The sequence below is a fragment of the Cololabis saira genome, chromosome 20 (genome assembly GCF_033807715.1).
Source record: "Cololabis saira isolate AMF1-May2022 chromosome 20, fColSai1.1, whole genome shotgun sequence".
NCBI classification, from domain to species: Eukaryota; Metazoa; Chordata; class Actinopteri; order Beloniformes; family Belonidae; genus Cololabis; species Cololabis saira.
The window spans coordinates 40,442,450-40,464,641 of record NC_084606.1 but is presented as its reverse complement, the minus strand read 5'-3'; the positions used below and the strand labels follow the sequence as shown (position 1 = coordinate 40,464,641).

At 43.9% G+C, this 22,192-nt stretch overlaps 1 pseudogene; it reads left to right on the top strand.

The window, feature by feature from the left end:
- The first annotated feature begins 79 nt into the window (after positions 1-79).
- LOC133420539 (uncharacterized protein K02A2.6-like) lies at positions 80-20,688 on the top strand (annotated as a pseudogene).
- The last annotated feature ends 1,504 nt before the right edge of the window (positions 20,689-22,192 follow it).

Here is a 22,192-nt window from a genome sequence, read left to right as displayed (position 1 = left end):
CCACATATTTTTTGGCGACGAGGATAATTTGGATTATTATTTTTGCTCAAACTGGATTATGTTTTGCTGAAGTTGGATTATGAGCAGAAGCAGCAGTGACTCAGCAGAGAGCCAAGGCGAGCAGAACCAAGGCATGGGACAGGACGTGGCAGTGGCCGACGGTCAGCGTGTTCAGATGGCAATGTTTGGAGCTATCAGTGAGTTTGTGGAGGGAGATGAGGAATGGACGGAGTACGAGGAAAGGTTGGGACACTTTTTCTCTGCAAATGACATTACGGAGGAGGCTAAAAAGCGCTCCATTCTCCTGAGTGTGTGTGGGGCAAAGACCTACAAATTAATAAGGAACTTAGCCACTCCACGGAAACCAGGAGAGTTGTCTTATGATGATATTGTCCTGCTTGTGGCAAACCACCACAACCCAAAACCCTCTGTAATTGTGCAACGGTTTAAATTCCACAGCCATTTCAGGAGGCAAGGTCAGTCAGTGTCCAACTTTGTAGCCGAGCTACGCCAGCTATCTGAACATTGTGATTTTGGAGCAGTGCTTGATGACATGCTCCGTGACAGATTAGTCTGTGGCATTAAAGAGAACGCCATTCAGCCTGCTGGGGAAAACGCCACCATTGACTTTTCAGAGGGCCTTTGACATTTCCCAGGGCATGGAAATGGCCGCAAATGATGCCAAGGATATCCAAAAAGGAAATGGGTCACAGACAGGGGCAGTGTACCAAGTCAGGAAAGAGACTGGTAGGCCAGGAAAACGGGTGGAGTGCTTTAGGTGTGGGGGGTCACACTATGCAAATGACTGTAAATTTAAAGATGCTGTCTCTGTCATGCATGCAATAAGCGGGACCATTTGGCAAAAAGGTGCAGAAGCTCTAAGGGCAGAGTTAAGCCTGGGGGGAGGAAACCTCAGCAGTCCCAGGGCCAGGCAGCCACACACCACCTAGAAGAGGAGGATGGGGAGGCTGCGTGTTCATATAACATGTATGGCGTGGAAACAGTAGAGGAGCCACCTGAGCCGTATTATGCTACTGTGGCCGTTAATGGCCGGGATATTAAGTTTGAAATTGATTCAGGAGCTATGGCCTCAGTCATAAGTGAGGAGACCTATCGGGCGTCGTGGGGGCCAAGTCTGCCTCCTATCAGGCCATCAAAGCTCAAGCTCAGGACTTATACGGGCCAGCCCATACCTCACTTGGGGGTGTTATATGTGGACATTGCAACTGGGGGCCAGAGAGCTACAGCCAGGCTGGTTGACTCCCCCAGTCTGGCCTTCGGCAGGAGGGTCCCCCCTTATGAGCCTGGTCCTGCTCAAGGTTTCTTCCCTCCTAAAGGGGAGTTTTTCCTTGTCACTGTTTGGCTTAAGGCTTTTCTCCCACTATGGGAGTTTTTACCTGCCATTGTTTATGTAATAATTGCTCGGGGGTTTATGTTTATGTTCATGTTCTGGATCTCTGGAAAGCGTCTAGAGCAGGGGTAGGCAATTCCGGTCCTCGAGGGCCGGTGTCCTCCATGTTTTAGATGTTTCCCTGCTTTAACACACCTGATTCTAATTAATCATCGTCATCAGCTTGTCATCCAGGGCTGCACAATTCTGTTAATGACACAGGTACTTTTATCACGGTGTGCTGAAGCAGGGTAACATCTAAGACATGCAGGACACCGGCCCTCGAGGACCGGAATTCCCTACCCCTGGTCTAGAGACAACGGCCCGGTTTCCCAGATCAGTTAAGTAGCTCTTAACAGCGAAAGACTTCTTTCACAGGCTCCTTAAGAAGGTTTGAAAGAAGTCTTTCGCTGTTAAGAGCTACTTAACTGATCTGGGAAACCGGGCCAACATCTGTTGTATTATTATATAAATAAAATTGAATTGAATTGAATTGAATTAATAGCCCCAGGGAGCGGGCATAGTCTATTGGCCGTGATTGGCTTCGTAACTCCGCTTGAACTGGCATGAAATTAAGTATGCCCACACACGCTCAATGGAGGACATTCTGCAGCGCTACAGTGAGGTGTTCAAGGATGAGCTGGGCACATTGAAGGGCGTGGCAGTGAAGCTGCATATGGACTCTGATGCCAACCCATGGTTCTTCAAGCCCAGGCCTGTGCCTTATGCCATGAAAGGTATTGTGGAAGAGGAACTGAACCGTCTGCAGAAATTGGGCATTATAGAGCCTGTTCAGTTTTCCAGGTGGGCAGCTCCTATTCACTGGCGTCTTTGCATTAGGGGCCGGTGGGGCACGGCCCCACCAGAGTGTGCTGCTGCGCGGGGGAAGATTATGTGTCATTAAACATAAATTCATAATAAATTTGTCTCCAATGAAATGTCCGCAGTTTTCATTTGATGCAACTTAATTTAATCTGCTGACACTTTTTGTAGTGTAACTGTGTGTAAATAGTTCGCCTTGCCTGATCCAGCCCCTCCTGTGTTTCCGCTCGGTGGGGCACAGCGGAGCTGTCCCCTCTGCCTGTAATGTTGTTAACTGGTGAACTGCTGCGCGCGCGTGCGCGTGTACAGCGCACACATTAGCTTCGACAGTGGGGCCGCGAGCTCAGGGCCCCAGAGCGCCTGTCATTGGCTGCTCTGAACTGAAGCAGACATGTTGAATCGGCGTCGGCCGGCGGTCAAACAGCTCACTCTGTGATTGGCTGTTCCCAGAATTTCCCAGAATGCTTTTCGCCGTAATTTGCGGACTGAATAAAAAAAAAACTATTTCTAGCGAGAAATAAATATTTTACTTTCATAATATTCACTCAGTGAATGTACATAATCACTCGCTTGTCTTTTTCAAACCGCGCCAGAATAAAGGCTGATTTATGGTTCTGCGTTACACCAACGCAGAGCCTACGGCGTAGGTCGCGGCGACGCGCGCCGTACGCCGGCTACGTACTTTGATTGATAGGTGACGTTTCATTCTTTCAAAATGAATGAAGTTGACTATTTGGTGCGTGTGCGATTTAGCACTTTAGCAATTGAGATCAAGTTGGAAATAAAACGTTTGGGACCACATCGACCGGATGATTTAACCAGAAGTGATCGTCAACGGTGAGTCTAACAGATTTTTATAGTGGAACCGACCATGTACTTATATTCTTTGAATTATAGTGGACTTTGTGTAATGTGCAACTGGCGATACATGTGTGGGTGTGAGTGTGGGGGGGACACAACCTCACGTGGGCTCCCCGACGCTGATGGAGCTGTTTACCTGTCTGTGGTGCTGAAATGGCTGTTTGGCTGTGGTATACTCTGTGTGGTGGCTTTGTATATTAATTGCTGTGTATTGTATGTGCGCCGTACACGCCATGCTCGTGCACGGTCGTGCTTGTGCATTGTGTTTTTATTGTTGTCACGTTGCTCTTTCGATCTTGAGTATTTGATATGAGCTCTTGAACACATTTGGTAGTGTGGCAGATGAGAGTATTTAGTATTAAAACAAATTATTTCGTTTTTTTAGAAAATATAATTTAATTCCTTTTCAGAGTATTGTAAAATATACGTTTTTTTTGTTATTTCTGCTAAGTTGCTCCGGTTATAACTGTGTAGAAAATACATTTAAAGTGTAAGTTTTTGTGGTAATTGTGCGTCAATCCAGTGGTAATACCTCAGGGTTCCAGTAGGGGGAATAGCGCTCCTCTTCCTCACTGAATACAATCGAGTGAAGGCAAGAGCTGTGTCTGTCATTTATACATCTTCCCTGACTACTTTTCCCTATTTAAGGGCACAACAGTAGCGCTATTGATATGATAATATATGTCGTTAGATTGGCACTGTTTGTGTGATGATGGCATTATTCAGCTGCAATTTTGTGGTCAAAGGGGCTGTGGTCCCTTCTCTCACTTGATACTGATTGCATAAGATTTTCCAGCATGGCCCCACCAAAATGTACAGACCAAAATCGCCACTGCTCCTATTGTTCCAGTGTTAAAGGAAGACAAAACGGCAAGGATATGCGGGGACTACAAGCTGACAGTGAATCAAGATTCTACGCAGGAGGAGTATCCGTTGCCACGCGTCGATGACCTTTTCGCGACCCTGTCAGGGGGGAAGCTCTTCACAAAGCTGGACATGAGCCATGCCTACCAACAGTTGCTGCTGGACGAGGAGTCAAAGGAGTTTGTCACCATCAACACACACAAGGGGTTATTCAAGTACAACCGCCTAGTGTTTGGAGTGGCATCCAGCCCTGCCATTTTCCAAAGAACCATGGACACAGGGGATTCCTCATGTGGCCGTGTTTCTTGATGACATCTTGATCACGGGGGCCACGGAGGAAGAGCATCTGGCCAACCTTGAGCAGGTGCTGAAAAAGATGCAGGATGCAGGCCTGCGGTTGAAATGTCGCAAGTGTGTGTTCATGGCACCCAGTGTGACCTACCTAGGTCACAAGGTCACAGCAGAGGGACTTTGGCCCTTGGAGGACAAAGTGCGAGCCATTAAGGAAGCGCCAAGCCCAAAGTCTGTACCCGAACTCAGATCATTTCTTGGTCTAGTGAACTATTATGGCATGTTCCTGCAGGACATCTCCCAGGTCCTGGCCCCACTGTACAAGCTGCTGCACAACGACACTAAGTGGCAGTGGGGGAAAGATCAGGAGAGAGCATTCAGAGAAGTGAAAGGGCTCCTCCACTCCGAAAAATTGCTTGTTCACTATGACCCAGCCAAAGAGATCACGCTTTCTTGTGATGCCTCGCCCTATGGCGTGGGGGCGGTACTCTCCCATATGATGGAAGATGGATCTGAGAAGCCTATTGGGTTCGCCTCCCGCACCCTGTATGCGACCGAGAGAGGGTACTCTCAGTTGGACAAGGAGGGGCTGGCCATTGTGTTCGCTGTGAAACGATTCCATCAGTACCTGTATGGCCATTCATTTACCATCTACACGGACCATAAACCGCTGATGAGCCTGTTCAGCGAGTCTAAATGTATTCCACCGCTGGCCTCAGCGAAAATACAGCGTTGGGCCCTCACCTTGTCCGCCTACCAGTACACAATTGTGTACAGAGCAGGTAAAGATAATTCAAATGCAGATGCACTGAGTAGACTGCCTTTACCTGATACGCCTGCTAGTTAATATGTGCTGCCCGAGACTGTGTTTTCCTTGCAGAGAGTGGCGGAGACACCTGTGAAGGCAGCCCAGATCAGACAGTGGACGGACAGAGATCCAGTGCTGTCTCAAGTAAAGACTTTCCTGTTGCAGGGGTGGCCCGGTGCGGTGGAGAGTGAGGCTCTAAAACCCTACACAAAGCGAAAGACTGAACTGAGTTTGCAAGATGGATGCATTCTGTGGGGCGCGAGAGTGGTCGTGCCACCGCCAGCTCATCCACGGATTGTGGAGGAGATTCACGAGACTCACCCAGGGGTGTCTCGGATGAAGAGCTTTGCAAGGTCCTATGTCTGGTGGCCGAAAATGGATCTGGAGCTGGAGTAAAAGGTGAAATCATGCACACAATGCCAGATTAACCAAAAACCTGTCACCACCAGCACCACAGCACCCATGGGAGTGGCCAGACCGTCCATGGTGTAGGCTGCATGTGGACTTTGCAAGCCCTTTTATGGGGCAGATGTTCCTGATCATGGTCGACGCCCATTCCAAATGGATAGAGGCCCACATCATGAGCAACATCACCGCCCCATCAACCATAGGTAAACTCAGGCAAGTGTTCGCCATTCACGGATTGCCGGATTCTCTGGTGAGTGATAATGGCCCGACGTTCACCAGTGAGCTGTTCAGTGATTTCTTGCAGCAGAATGGCATTCATCACATCTGGACTGCTCCTTTCCATCCGGCTTCAAATGGATTGGCAGAGAAGGCTGTTCAGACAGCGGTTGACAGGAGACTCCATCAGCACCCGGCTGTCACGTTTCCTGTTTAACTACCGCCTCACTCCACAGACAACTACTGGACGCACACCAGCAGAGATGTTGATGGGCCGTCGGCCCAAGTCTAAACTGGACCTACTGCGTCCAGACCTGAATGCAAAGGTGGAGAGGAAGCAGGAGAAAATGAAAGAGGGACATGATCAACATGCCCAAGAAAGACAATTGAAACCAGGTGACAATGTCTATGTGAAGGACTTTAGCCATAACAACAACCAGAAATGGCTGCCTGGGGTCATCCGTAGGCAGAGTGGTCCAGTCTCACATGTGGTCAAACTGAGGGACGGACGGGAGTTTCGCAGACATCAAGACCATGTGCGCCTGCGTTATGATGCCAGTCCAGACACAGAGACAGTCACACAGTTGCCATCGTTGATTTATCCGACTGAGGGAGCAGGTGGAATGATGCCTGTACCTGAGAGAGACACCCTAGCAGAGCTGTCTGTGCCCCCTGAACAAAAAGACGATTCTTCTACACATGCACAGACTCCTCTCATGTCCCCATCACCAATCCCTCCAACACCACCATCACCAGTGACTGTGAGAACCCCTGTACTGCGCAAATCACAGCGTGCTCGTAGACCCCCGGACAGACTGGTTCTTTAAGTGTAAATAAGGAAAACAAATCACTTGTATCAGTTTGGCATGTGTAAATATTATGTATGCACTTGAGTAGGCTAAGGAAAATGAAAATGGTTTTTGTTTGTTTTTTGCAGTTTGAGGTTGAAATCTAAGGGGGGAGAAGTGTGGTAGCCTATATGTTTTTATGTGTTTTATGTGTTTGCTGTGGGATTTCTATAAGTTGCTATATATGCATCATGTCAGGAGATGGCGCTGTTGGCAGGTGCCTATGGTCTTTTATGGCCAGGTTGAAAAGGCCCACTTCCTCTTCCTGCCAGCAGTGTTAGAGGATTGGGGCCATCTTGAATGCCACATGTTTTTTGTACTGTTTGTTCCTGCCAGTTTTGAGATCAAGCATAAAAATATGACGACTGAGTTTTGGTCCATTTTCATCTGAAGTTACCACAATTATCTCACTGGCGAAGCATGCAAAGCCGTAGAAGGTTTCTTTTACCGAGATTCAGAGAATGCATACAGTACAATGGAGAATGGAAAGTGTTACAGGACAGATATGGAAACCCATTCATCATACAGAAAGCTTTCCGTGATAAGCTCATGAAATGGCCAAAAATCAACGCAAATGACCCACTAGCATTACGAGAGTTCTGTGACTTCCTCCAAAGCTGCTCTGAAGCAATCCCACACGTCAAAGGACTAGCTATCCTTAACGATTGTGAGGAAAACCAGAAACAAACAGCAGCAAACCAAAAGCACCTTGTTCTGCCTGTAATAATGAAGCTCATAGCATCACAAAGTGTCCCACTTTCACAGCAAAAAGTGTTGATGATAAAATGCGTTTATCCAAGAAAATAGGCTCTGCTTTGGCTGCTTAAGAAAGGGTCACATGGCCAAAGACTGTAAGAGAAGACACACGTGCAATACATGTAACCGTCGTCACCCAACCTGCTTGCACGAAGACAGAAAACAAAACCCTGTGGAAGCAACAACGAACAGCGCCACTTCCACAGAAGAGCATGCACGCCAGGAAACACAAAAAAGTCATGTCCCACACATCAACAAGACACACTTCGGCTACTTCAAGTATTGTGCCAGTTTTTGTGTCTTCAGTACAAGAACCACATAGAGAAATTCTCACATATGCAATGCTAGACACACAAAGCGACACAACATTTGTCTTAGAAGATGTTCTCGATAAACTGAACGCAAATGTCCAACCAGTAAAGTTGAAACTGAGTACTAATAAAATAATAATAATAATAATAATAAATAACTTTATTTATCCGTTAGGAACTTCATTTGTGGAAAAGCATCAGCATCATTGCGTGTACAGATAACATATGCAACAGGACAGTACAGAAACAAACCAAACAATCAATAAAGCAACATACATTGGGCAATCACAAATACTGCTGGACTTAGATGCTGTAAACCATAGCATAGATAAAATACGAGAGAGAGAGAGATAAAAAAAATACTATGTACTATGACTATGACAGCTATCAACACAATCATAGCAAGTAAGAGTGTTCATGGTCTACAAGTTCGAGGACTTCATTCAGAGAACCACATTGAACTACAGCAAGCCTACAGCCGTGATTTCATACCGGTAGACAAGTCTTACAGTATGTTTCAACGAAGGAAACAGCGTTACAGTGGCCTCATCTCCGAGACTTGGCAGACAAGTTACCTCCACTCCAAGACTGTGATGTAGGGCTCTTAATAGGGCACGACTGTCCAGCAGCACTGGCTCCACTTGAAGTCATCTTAGGTGACAAAAATCAACCGTTCGCACAGAGATCAGAACTAGGATGGAGTATTATAGGTTCATCAAACCCCCACCTAGACAGACAAGGAAGTCAAAGCTTTGTGCATCGGCTAACAGTTAAAGAGCTGCCAGTTCCATCGACGACAGATGTTCTAAAGACCCTGGAATCAGACTTCATTGAAAGAACGTATGAGGATAAATGTGTCCCAAGATGATGTGCATTTCATAAGGTTCCTCAGTGATCACATCACACAGAAAAAGGACGGCCATTATGAAATGCCTGTTCCTTTCAAAGGTAACAGTCCACCCAACCTACCTAACAACAAGAGGCTAGCCACAGTTCGCTTACAGTGTCTTAAGAAAAAACTAAAGACCAACAAGCAGTACTATGATCAATATAAAACATTCATGGAAGAAACAATCAGCAAGGTTGATGCAGAGCCTGCCCCTACAACATCTGAGGGAGAGACAGAGTGGTACCTTCCACATCACGGCATCTACCCCCCCAGAAAACCCGATAAGCTGAGAGTTGTTTTTGACTGTTCAGCCAAATTCCATGGTGTTTCGCTAAATGACACTCTGCTAACTGGGCCTGATTTAATCAATTCTCTGGTAGGAGTACTTTGTAGATTCAGGAAGGAAGTTGTAGCCATTATCTGTGACATTGAAAGAATGTTTTACCAATTCTCTGTCACCCCAGAATTCAGGAATTATCTGAAGTTCCTCTGGTGGAAAAATGGAGATTTGGAGAAGGAACCACAAGAGTACAGGATGGTGGTTCATCTCTTCGGAGCTGGCTCATCTCCTGGATGTGCCAACTTTGGCTTAAAGCATCTAGCACAGTGGTTCCCAAACTTTCTGTGCCCAAGGCACACCAAAGGACAAATAAAAATTTCAAGGCACACCTATTGTGCAAAATAGCCTTATAACACGTGTTATCACTAATATCATCTGTTTATCTGTTAAGTTTATTATTTACTAATGCCAAATAAGATATGACAAAGACAACTATTCTACTCATGAAATATTTATTAACAAAATACTTCACAAAAATATTTAAACTTTATCAAATTGGGCTTCATCAAACACACCCATTTCAACCAGATTGGTGGTTTGCTCCGCACGAGAAAGCGCTCCATTTTCCTTATTGTTTATGTTTTAATGTTGTGTTGACCTACTGCCTTTGATGTGTCACAGTCTAAAATTCCCACCTGCGCAACTGCGCGAACAGCGAAATGTGGGATCCTCTTTGAGGATTTTTTAAAATAGTTTTTGTATTATGGAATGAGTGCATTCAAAGTAGTATATAGTAAATTAAAATAATTATTTTTGTCTAGTTGTATACTATATTGCAGTAGGCTATGGTTGTCACAAAATCCCACGGCACACTTGGACTTGCCTCAAGGCACACCAGTGTGCCTCGGCACACAGTTTGGGAACCACTGATCTAGCACGACAACACAAAGCTAACTATCCTCTAGCTTCAACCTTCATGGAGAAAAACTTTTATGTTGATGACGGGTTAGTCAGTGTCTCATCAGTTGATGAAGCCAAGCAACTGATCACAGTGTCACAAGAGGAGGCCTTCGTCTTCACAAATTCAACTCAAACAAAGAGGCAGCACTCTCTTGCTTAGACCCTTCTGAAAGAGCAGCAAACGTTGAACTTCTAGGGTTTGATCCAACCCCATCAGAACGTGCTCTCGGCATTCAATGGTCAATTAAAGACGACACTTTCAGCTTTAACATCAGCTTGAAAGATCAGCCTTCAACTCGTCGTGGTTGTTTGTCAGTCATTGCTTCTCTCTACGATCCACTCGGATTCATCGCTCCATTCAGCCTAAAGGGAAAACGTATCCTTCAAGAACTTTGTCACAGAGGGGTCGGATGGGATGACCCAATCCCAGAAGATACTGTATCAAGCCACGGTGGGAGGAATGGATAAATGGTCTTTTTAAGTTAAAAGAGGTTTCAATTGCAAGATGTTACCACCCACATGACTTCCACAACATTGTCAGAGTAGAGTTACACCATTTTCAGATGCTAGTTTCGTGGGATATGGCGCACGCTCTTACCTCAGGTACAAAAATGACAAAGACGAAGTGCATTGCAGTCTCGTGATGGCGAAAGCAAGAGTCGCACCTTCAAAGGTCACAAGTATCCCAAGGCTGGAACTTGCCGCAGCTGTGGTTTCAGCAAAAGTCAGTGTCATGTTAAAAAGTGAACTTGACATGAAAATTGATCAAGAGTTTTTCTGGACTGATTCCCAAGTCGTGCTTGGGTACATCAACAATGAAGCACGTAGGTTTCACATATTTGTTGCAAACCGTGTCCAGCTGATCAGAGACATTAGTGATCCCAAACAGTGGCATTATGTGGACACCTCAGAAAACCCGGCTGATCATGCATCCCGAGGTCTTTGTGCCTCAGACATTCATGCAACAAACTGGCTGCGAGGACCAAAGTTTCTCTGGGAAAATTAATTACATCTAACGCCCAGCACTCCAGCAGATTTACTCGTCGGTGACCCTGAAGTCAAGACAATTCAAGTGCTTGCAACCGAAACCAAAAATTGCAATGACATGCTCAGACGTCTGAGTCAGTTCTCCTCATGGACAACACTTGTCAAAGTAGTTGCAAGAATCAAAAGACTAAAGTCTAAACAAAACCAACATACTGAACATGTGACTGTCGAAGAACGTGAAAGGGCTGCTGCGACAGTAATTAAGATCGTACAACAGCAAGCCTTCCCCCATGGGATAAAGGCACTTCAAGGTGAAAAAGACCTCCCAAACTCAAGCGCTCTCTTCAGCCTGGATCCCATCTGGTCTGAAGGACTTCTACGTGTTGGTGGGAGATTAAAACAGTCATCAATCTGTCACAAAGTCAAGCACCCAGTCATCTTGCCAAACAACAGTCACATAACTAAGCTAATTGTGGCACATTATCATGCAAAGACGTGCCATCAAGGTCGAAGTCAGACACAAATGGAGCTTAGGACCAATAGATTTTGGGTCATTGGTGGAAGCAAGCTGGTCGCTAAGCTGATACGCACCTGTGTGCTTTGCAGGAAACTTCGACGACCGACAGAGAGCCAACGAATGGCTGAACTCCCTAAAGAATGTCTTGAAGCCTCAGCACCTTTTACATACAGCGGCATGGACTGCTTTGGTCCATTCATTGTAAAGAAAGCCCGTAAAGAATACAAAAGATATGGACTCATTTTCACCTGTCTGTACTCTAGAGCTGTCCATATCGAGATGCTCGAAGATCTGTCGACAGACTCATTCATCAATGTATTGAGATGTTTTATCAGCTTGAGAGGAGCTGTCAGACAACTACATTGCGACCAAGGTTCTAACTTCCTTGGTGCCAGAAATGAGTTTAAGAAAGCACTGAAACAGTGTGACACCAAACTTCTGGAAGTCTTCCTGTCTGAAAGGCAGTGCGAATTTGTCTTCAACGCCCCCTCTGCCAGCCATCTGGCAGGTATCTGGGAACGACAAATCAGAACCATTAGAAGCATGCTAAATGTCACCTTCGCACAGTGCCCAGGTCGACTCGACGACGCCTCTCTGAGAACACTGTTTTATGAGGCCATGACTATCGTGAACAGCCGCCCTTTAACAGTAGACGGAATGAATGATCCAAAAGCTTCCAAAAGCTTCCTTGTTAAAGGTTCCACTGGAACCAAATTACCTCATTATGATGAAATCAAAGTTGCTCTTCCTCCCCCTGGAGTATTCGTAAAGGAGGATTTGTACACTACAAAGAGATGGAGAAGAGTTCAGTACCTCATCGAGCAATTCTGGGGTCGCTGGAAAAAGGAGTAAGTCAATGACATTGTTTTTTTTTTAAATATTTTTTTTATCCCCGATTTTTTTTACCCATTTCATCACCCAGTGCTCATACCTAAGTAACAGTCCTGGGCATTGCTCCCCTCTGCCAACCCAGGGAGGGACCCAGGTCTCCTTCTTATCCTGAGGAGTGACGGACCGCTTCTTTTCACCAGACAGGGTGAGGATTCTCTGACCGGACGTAGCGCGTGGAAGGATCACGTTATTCCGGCCAGATCCTCCCCAACCCATCTGGCGCCCCGGTTGGCCAGAGGGGGCATGTATAGCCCAGGACTGTGTGCATGTTTTTGTGAGGGTAGCTCACATTAGCTACCCAAGGGAACACGAGGAGAACATGCAAACTCCACACAGAAAGGCCCTTTCGCCAACCCCACCCAGGGTGTGGGCGCCGAAGTCATGGGGGAACTAACACGCACTTCAGCGCCCACAGCGTCCCCGGCGGGAATCGAACCCAGGACCTTCTTGCTGTGAGACAGCTGCACTACCAGCTGCGCCACCGTGCCCCTGTCAATGACATTGTTATTATCAAAGATGACAACCTCCCGAGAAATCATTGGCAACTAGGACGAGTGGTGGAGACTTTTCAAGACAACGACGGCTTAGTTCGTTGAGTAAAAGTACAAGTGGGAGAGCGAAAGCCCCAAAGGAAACAAGAACCCCCCTCCAGACCGTCAGTTATTGAAAGACCAATTCAAAAGTTAGTACTTCTTGAGAATTGAGTAAAGGAGACAGACTCACAACTGTTTATAGCACACTGCTTTATTAAGTAGAACTGTGCAGTTTATCTACTTCTAATAGCTCGAGTGAAGTTATTTATTTCAATAAGAGTCAAGAAATCCAGTACAATTCATTCTTGGTGTGTTTGTTCATTCATTGTATCAGGATTTGGTGGGAGTGTAAATGGCAGCAGATTACGTGCAGAGTAAATTAAGCACTTCTGTCGTTTTACGTTTTATTTTATGCTTTTATTTTGAAGAGCACCGTTCTTCCTCTACTTCCGTTATTAACGAAGCTTAACGTCCTGTTCCCGTCCGAGCGTGGCAGCATGTTCACGCTGCTACAGAGTTGGTAAAAATATACAAACGAATTATTAATTTGTCATATTTTGTGTTTAAACTAATGAAAGGTTATTTTATTGTGGTTCGACCCGTGTTTTTTGTTGTTTACATGTCTCGTGAAAGGAATGTCACTACAAGGTGTGTGTGTGGAGGATAGCTGCAAGCAGGCTGAGCTCAAATTTAGCGCCCTTGGAAAGCAGAAGAAAGTATGGAGAGACTTGTGGCGAATCATTTTAATAACGAGTGACTAATTTTATTTCAAACAAACGGGAAAATTGTCATTATTTTAATTTAAGTAAAAATAGTAAAGTGATAACGGTTTAAAAGGGTTAATTCATATAAAAATGTATTTTTTTTTAGTTTACTTAATATTCTTTATGTAAAGTTAAAATTCCTCTTCATTATTCGTGTATATATTCGTCAATATGTATTGTGAGATTTATATTATTTTGTCCATGTACATATAGTTTTCACGGTGCCAGGCAGAAGGAGGAGAGAAAATAAAGTTGCACCAGTCGAAGCTCTCTGCATCTGTGTGATCAATCCAAGCGGGCCGCTACACGCACGCACGCACGCACGCACGCACGCACGCACGCCATATGATTGTGTCTAAAGTGCTAAAGTGACCCTGGCTCACAACCAAACATGCAGTCTGCACCACAGCAGGGTATTTAATGTGTTGTATTCAGCCACAGTAATTTTATCATAAAAGTTACTGTGCAATATATTGCTGACTCAATTAATTATCACGTCCCATGAGAGGAATGAGGGGAACAGAATTGGAAAAAGAAATAGGAAGGAGCTGGAATGATTTAAAAAATAAAACATTGAACAACTGCTGCCTATTTGTGCCGAGGAAGACGCTTCTCTGCCGATTAGTGACCTAGTAGACATCCTGCCAAAGTGCAAAAACGTAGAGGGGTTACAATATTAGCCCTTGAAATGTATAACTGTTACATTTTGAAATGTATAACTGTTACATTTTTCTGTCTATTCATTTTGCGTCCAAGTCACGTGACTTTTAAGATTCTGGCCGTGACAGCAACAAACATGGTGGCCATTTTTCATTTTTGAGTGAATGTGAAAAATGTTACCGTCTTGTGTAATCTCCTTGAAATTATTATTTTTTTGTTCATCTGGTTTGTTATTTAGTCGTTTATTTTTTTGTTTGTTTCTTAATTATTAAATTGTACTCGTTTTTCATTTATCCGATCATTTTTCTTTTGTGTAAATTCTTTGTAATTTTCCTTTAATTTCTTTCATCTATAGATTTCTAACTGATAATTTGTATATTTTGTTTTTATAAGTATGATATTACATTTTATGTTAACTATAAGTGGAGGCACCTGATAAGCTCTTTGAGTTTTCGCCTCTTCCTGCACTTTAAATTTTTAAAGTTGGTACTTTTATTTGTGTAATGTTTAACTGTGCAAATAAATAAATCTAAATCTAAAAATCTAAGAAGAAGAGATGGTCGGACTGATGAATAGTTTAGATTCAAAAGTATAGTTTAACACATTCAAGACCTAAAGTCTAGATAAATTATATACTGTTTCTACAGTAATTGCAATCATCCATGGAAAATTAATCGGACCGTGTTTTTGGGTAAGTGGCTAAAAAAACTCAATATTAGTGCTTGCCAGGTTTGCTATTGTCAGCGTTTTTCACGCATTACTTGACAACTCCGCCTGTACTTAGTCAACGACGCACTGCTATATGCGTGAAAAACGGCGCACGGGAAACCAATCTGGCAACCTGGTTTCCTAACTTCCCTCAGCTTTTAAAGTGCTGGACAAAAAGCCGAACCAGTATTGTAGAAAAATACAACTTTTTGAGCTTGTGACTTTTTTTTGTTTTGTTTATGCCAAAGTTTGTTTACTTTATACTGCACGGTTTAGACACCAGAACAGTGGAGTGCCATCCATTCAAATATTTGATGTTGATGTTAAGAAATGGTTGAAAGACAGTCACATTACTTATGTTGTCATTAATCATTGTCTGATAATGTTTGCTATAAACACTGGTTTGTGCTACAGGTGTATTTATTATTATACTAATTATTAATATTATGATTAATATAAATTATTAATTTCTGGAGGTTAAGTCTGATATATAATTAATAATTAATTCAAATTATTTATAATTATTTATTATTATTATAACAGCATCCCTACTTAACTTAACTATCTTAAATATTAACCGGCACACGATGGGGGCATCTGTCACGTGTCCAGGATCCCCCTCGTCACTATGATGTATAGGGGGATCCCAGAGGGATTATTTTCATTTTTTCATTCGTCTGGCTGTATCTTTTATTTTGGCGGGCCGGAAGTCAGACTTTTGGAATGCAAGAAAATCCGGTTGGTTTTCAAAATAAAACTGCTTTCTGTGGGCTCCACTCGCTCCGCTATCAAAATCTGGTTTGGGGGGGGGAATCCCCGCCGGCATATTGTACGTGGCCGTGTATATATCACGGCCACGTATCCCAGCACCAAAATGTTGCAATTTCAAATTATTATTCTGGCGAGATCTGAAAATAATTCCCAACAACGAGGAAGCATCAAAATATAGATTTTTTTCACAGCACCGTCCAACAACCAAAATGTTACTTTTTCACATTTTTAAAACGTCACCGTTTTACATTATTCTGACGACATCTGAAAAAACGTTGCAACCACGAGCAAGCAAGTGATTATGTCAATTCACTGAGTGAATATTAGGAAAGTAAAATATATATATTTCTATGCAGAAACTAACTCAAAATGTTAATTATTTTGTATAATATAAATATTCTGACTCTGTTTTTAATGACAGATGGCAGAACTTCGCCAAAACTCGCCTACTGACTGAATGAAGGAGGAAATCAAATGTGTGTGTGGCTCTGAAAGAGGCCTAGACGCCATTTGGTTCCATTTGGTTCATATTAGGTATAGCATTGTATAATATGTTGTGCTGAGATTTTCACTGTTAACATTAAAACAAAAATTGCAGGTGAATCTCTTTGGGTAAACTGGTTTGTCATCAACACCCGTCTATCAACGTCATACGTCATCATCGATCAATTGTCAACAGAGCACAGTACAGCCTAAACATGAGTGGGAGTTAGAAATGTCACAGGGGTGGTTCAAGTCCCCAATTAAATACTTTCGAGGGTGAGCAGCGCTTAGTAACCCACAACAAAAAGCAGGGGTGCAGCAACAAACATTTATTGTGCAAAAGACTGTTGTAAAATCGGGGGTGGGGAAAATGTCACTAAAAATAGAACTGTTCTAAAAATGGCCAATCCATAAAAGGTTAAAAGGTTAAAGATGAACAGTCTCAGTCATTCTGGGCTCACTGTCCTCCAGTGCCCTCTCAGTGTCCCCTCCCTGTTGGCCCACGCCAACAGGGGTCCCCGGTCCGAGTCCGCCGGGGGCTCCCCAACCACCTGGGCCCCCATGGGCCTCTGTACGTCCGTCCATCCTCCTCAGCTCTGCCCATTCTCCGTCCAGCCACCACAGTCCATCCACTCTTGTTCATCAACTCTCGTCCTCCAACTCTGCAGCTCCCTTGAATATCAAGGAGGGAAGGGAACCCTCCCCTGGTCCACCATTGGTCTGGGGGGCCAGCCTGCAGTGGTTTATTGGCCACTGCAGCTGTCTGTCAGGATTCAGTTGATTGTGTTCAGCTGTGTCTAATCAACTCAAACAAAAAGGTAATTGCATGCCAACTCAAAAACAGAAGAAGTTACATTTCAAACAATAATAACTAGACAAAGCAACAAAACATGCATGCAAATAAAACGTTACACTAAAATTCCAAAACAATAAAACGATTAAACACAGCCTGACACTCAGCATGACAGAAACACAAAAATGTAGTGATAAAACACAAAGAAAAAGAAAAAAGTGAGTAAGAAAAAGCCAAATTGCCCAAGTTAGAGGCATATTTTGTTGGCCCTAATCCTCCTCCTGGGAGATGAACCTGACGTTAGCAGCGATTCACCCCCGGGCCGCCAGAAGCTGCATCCTGTTCAGGGAGCAGGTTTACAGGTAGCTACAGTTAGAACAATCACAGACACACACTGTCAGCAAGAAAATGGGAGTTTGTGGTAAATTGTTGATATAGTATAGTGTCAGGGACTAATCTGGATCACGGCCACAGTCTCTCACGCAGCCCTGACAAAGCGCTTAACAGTGGTTTTTACCAAACTCCAAGAATGGTATCAAAATATTTAGTTCTGTTGATGCTGAAAGATATGCATTTCTTACAATTTTAGATATTAATATTTACTTATTGTAACTGATTGTTGATGCTCTAGAATAAGTTTGGGGGTGGCGTTTATGTTTAATACTGGCACCATCACCTGTCACCAAACCAACAAAAGCATCACTTGCATATTCTACAAACCTTTCTGTCTTTCTTTGGCCCTCCAAGTCTTTTTGAGTGTGTTGCTACATCTATCTAACAGAACTGGACCTTCAGTTGTTGCTCTGAACGTGGACAGGAGGTGAATCTGGCTACTGTAAAACCAGCAACACACACAGGATATATTTAGACCTCTATTTTTGTGAGATCGCCTAGTAACTACCGGCGATCTCCAGGAGATACGGTTACTGAAGGAGTTCACATTAAAACAGCAGTCGGTCAATCATGTCAGACCTTTAGTCAAAAAGGATTAAGAAGGCGTCATAAGTGGTTAATAAGGAGAGAGCAATAATAAATATCCCCTGTTGCATCTATTACTGCATTTATCGCTGTCCCTGTCATGTATTATTATATGTCTGCATAGCAGCAGCAAACATAAATAAATGCATATCATTAACACTTAGGTCATGCGTGCAGTGTTCTCTTTAAAGCTCTGAGAAAGCAAGACACTACTTGTAAAAGCTATCCGTCTCTCCTGGCAAAGCGAGATGTCTTCCTTAGTTACCAATGAAGACACATTCATTTACAGTAGGCTCTAGTCGTCAGACATTAAGAGGTCAATCTGTTCAAGTATTGGGAGGAATACTGTTCAGTCTGCTAGAATAGACATCTGACTGTGACCCTGAGGAAGCTTATATAATAATATTAATAACACACACACACACACACACACACACACACACACACACACACACACACACACACACACACACACACACACACACACACACACACACACACACACACACACACACACACACACACACACACACACACACACACACACACACACCGGCCCGTTCACCTGCATGCTTGCTCTGTGGGGTTAATTAATCGCAGTAGCTTATCTTAGTTGTGATTGTGTCTCGGGACCTCGGATGGTTGCTGCTCGTGTTTCTGCCGGTTCCGTGCTTGTTTCTTGTCTGTTCTGTTTTTTTTTATTTTTTTTTATGCAGATTTCCAGTGCTCGCGTCCTGGATTAGCAGCAGATGTCACCCCACCCCCCACACCCACCCCTTCCCCCCAAAAAATACATAAAAAAAACTGGGTTTGTATGTGTATGTATGTATATATATATATATATGTGTATATTAATATAAATATAAAGATAAAGATAAATATATGTGACATATTAAAAATATGTATTTTATATTAACAATGCACAATGCCTTAAGTTCTTGCCAGCATAGTATTAACCATTGATATGTGCGCAGACAAGAAAAAAAAAAATTATAATATTGTAATACTGTATTTGACCCGGTCTTTGTACGTTTTTACCGTATAGAAACGTAATTCTTGCCATTGTAAGAATGAGATGTACCTGCTCTACTCTACTGCCCTTACTTTTTAACAACTTGTTCTTTTTTTTTTATTTTACCTCCTTTCTTATCATTGTATTTGTTATTTACTGTTTAATTGTGTCTTGCCGCTTTTAATGTTGATGTAAAGCACTTTGAATTACCTTGTGTTGAAATGTGCTATACAAATAAACTTGCCTTGGCTTGCCTTGCTTTGTCAGGTGACCGTAATGCCATCAGGGTCATGGTTGTGTTAAGGAGCAGACCTCGAACAGAAAGTGTGTATTACAAGCAGAGTGTTAAGTTTAAGCCTTGGTCATCGGTCTAACACAGAGCCACTACATGAAATGCCCCGACTTCATCAAGCTAGGGGTCTTTTACCCGACGTGGTGCCAGTGCCCCTCGCTAATTCAAATATTCACACATGTGCAGGACCTACAGACGCATCAACACCCTATATCTCTAGTCTTCAATGCTATGCAAGTAGGAAAAAACTGAATACATTCAAATGAAAACTTTAGTAATAAAAATTGAATTAAAAGAAGTATAGGATAACTCTGGGAAAGATACCCGACATTCTGGGCATCATCAAGGGGGATGAGACGTGTCAAACGGCAACAAATCCATTTCATCAGAGCAGTCAGTGTTGCTGAGCTTTCCTTGACGAGCCTGAAACCTGGATGGAGGTGACACCAAAACATGCTAACTGGCTACATGGTTTCCAAACACCAATATATGACAAACTGGTAACCTGGGCATGTTAGCTTTTCCAAACTCTTGTTTAGTGCATCTTCAAAAGGTCACACAAGACTTTTTTTGCTGCAAGACAGATGCTTTGTATTACTGTCACCCACAGTTGTAACTCGGCCTGCCTTGGGTCACATGCTCAGCGCTGAATTAGACGTATAGTATGTCTCATTGTATGCAGATGATGGACTTTTCCAAGTTTGGGCAGCTTTTTAGGGAATAAAAAATATATGGCGAGCCACGAATGGATGCACAATTCATTGCACGTGGCTCTGCAGGAACAGTTATGGGGAAAAGGTCAACACGCACCGACATACCGAGTTCAGAGCTCCTGAGTGCAGTTCAGCATTTGATACAGAAAATGAGCCTCAGCGACTGGGAGGATATAATATTTCTAACAAGCGGGCCAAGGTCTTGAAATGTCACCTGACTGATCTGTTTTCCATCTGTTCATGTTCAAGTTTTTTGTACATCATTGCATAACAATAGGAATTATGTTTTACACTTTGAGACAAGAGGCAAGCTCTATTGAAAAAAAACAACAACAAAAAAATAAATATCAACTGTCAAACAATGCTAAAAAAAAGTTTGTTTTACTTCTGATAAAGCTTGTACGCTCTCGAGAGGAATGACATCTGGTGCCTTTTTGTTGACTCAGGTTCTGTGAGTGTCCTCCCATTGCATAGTGTGTAGCGACTTGTACTTGCAGAGAGGCTCTGGATCATTGGGCTGGTCCCTTCTCTCAGAGTTTGACATTCCTCTCCAGTCTTTGTGTGTTCAACCTGGGGTTCGTCACCTCCCATCAACTTTTTGATGGACTTGAACCAGTTGCCACTGTCATTGTCCCTGAGATGAGAGACTTCGTCCTCATAGTACCTCTTCTTTGCATTCTTGATCAAATAGGATACTTTGGAGTGTAGTCTGTTGAACTCAGTTCTGTCCTTATATTTGAAGGCTCTTTGTCTGTCAACTTTAAGCTGCTTTATTTGTGGTGTCATCCGGAGTCTTTTGAAGATGCACTGTCACTAGGCTCCCACCAGCACAAAGCCATGAAGAAGATTTTAAATGAAAAGGTGTGCGCGTATATCTCTTGAAGCTCCTCTGGTTAGTCTGCGTACTCGAGCCGACCGAGCGCTGATCAGATGGTTGGCCCTACTTTCTGACCGGGTGTCTAACATGAGAATAATAGGAAAAAAAGCTAGATTGTTTTGTGCTCTAGTGGCCCTTTATTCAAGTTGCAGAGAGGAAAGGTATAGAGAGGGAGAATGGAGATGACATGCAGCAAAGGTGCGCAGGCTGGGATCCGATCCTGCGACCACTGCCGGAGGACTGTAGCCTAAGTATATGAGCTGCTTGCTTAACCCACCGCGCCACAAGCTGCCCAAAAAAGTAATCTTGTTTGAGAGGATATGAAAGAGCTATGGTTAAAAAAAAACGAAGAAAAAACAATACCTAGAGCCTGATTTCTAAGGTGCTCCAATGTCAAATAAGGTCAGTGCTTAAGTTCACAGTTTCCTGGTTACACAGAACAATAACCATCCCGACCCCGTTTCTCTTGATGCCACCAAAGACCTCAACACTTGAACTGACGGAGGTGGCGGTGCCGTCCGCCGAGCTGCCATTAGCATGGGTCATGACCGCTATAAAGAGCAGGCTCCCCCCTCTGTCTCTCGCTCTCTTTTTCCTCTTTTGCTCCCAGAGTTTCTCCTACCTCGGACCTGTCCACGGTCCCATGGAGTTCTCTGTGAGCTATGAAAAGGCCACAGCTCCTATTTTAGCATGAAGAGCTACTAGCTATGGGGCGACCTCCTCCATGATCGTGACCAAAGAAGCCTCTGTCTGGAGTGCTGCAACAAGTGACCCAGATGAGCCGAACGAGGGACCCTTGCATGTCCCGATGTGGACGCCTTTGGACCGACCTGGAGCTGAAGGAGGCCCAGCTGCTTTGCCCATGCTGCATCCCCTCATCCACAGAGATAAGGAGAGCAGGAGAGATTTTATCAGGATCACCTGCGGAGTGTAACCACCCAGCTGTTCACCAAGGAACGCTGACCAGCCAGACCAAACCACCTTTTTCTTGAACTACAAAGATCCACGTAAGAGGCTGTTTTGTGGCAGCAGGGATGAAAATCAGCACCTCCAAAACCGAGGCCATGGTTCTCCACCGGGAAAGGGTGGTGTTCCTTCTCCGGATGGGGGGAGAAGTCCTGCCTCAGGTGGAGGAGTTCAAGTATCTCAGGGTCTTGTTCACGAGTGAGGGAACGATGGAGCGTGAGATTGACAGACGGATCGGTGCAGCGTCCGCAGTTATGCGGTCGGTGTACCGGACCGTCGTGGTGAAGAAGGAGCTGTAAGTAAATTTATTAATGGATAGCCCCTTGAGATGAATCATCTCGTTTTCGAGGGGGTCCAACAAAAAACATACAACACAGTACAAAACAGTTACATACAACATACCAGTCCCCAAGACCTACCACACCCGAAGAGCACAAGTAAACCCTGCATATATTGCAGTAATAGCAAAGAGAACAACAATATTAATATTAATAATATAAAATAAATAAATAAAAATAAAATGAGAAGGCAATACCACTAGAG